This window comes from Sorex araneus, chromosome 1 (assembly GCF_027595985.1).
Source record: "Sorex araneus isolate mSorAra2 chromosome 1, mSorAra2.pri, whole genome shotgun sequence".
Taxonomy (NCBI): domain Eukaryota; kingdom Metazoa; phylum Chordata; class Mammalia; order Eulipotyphla; family Soricidae; genus Sorex; species Sorex araneus.
In genome coordinates, this window is record NC_073302.1 from 58,608,665 (window position 1) to 58,609,140 (window position 476).

Sequence of the window (476 nt, forward strand, 5' to 3'; positions counted from 1 at the left end):
ATGGCAGTTTGGTTGAGTACACAGTAATCATTTAAAGCTCACATTTTCCAGGTGATCTGCCTGATACCAAACCCTGGAAATGGCCTAACTAGCTGTACATTGAATGACATAAACTTTATTTGCCTTAGTCCCCTCATCTGTAAAATCAGATCTTTTGTTTTGTGGTGCTGAAGAGTTACTCCTGGCTCTGTGCTCAGAGATCACTCCTGGTGGTGGTGAAGGGACCATGCGTGACAAACACCCTATCTACTATAATATCTCTTTGACCCCTGTGAAATCTGATCTTGATGAGATTATCTGTTTCATTAGGCTGTTGAGCAGATAAGTAAGAATGTGCATATAGGGACTGGAGAGATAGCACAGCAGGTAAGATATTTGCCTTGCACTCGGTCGACCCGGGTTCGATTCCCAGCATTCCATATGGTTCCCTGAGCACTGCCAGGAGTGATTCCTGAGTGCAAAGCCAGGAGTAATCC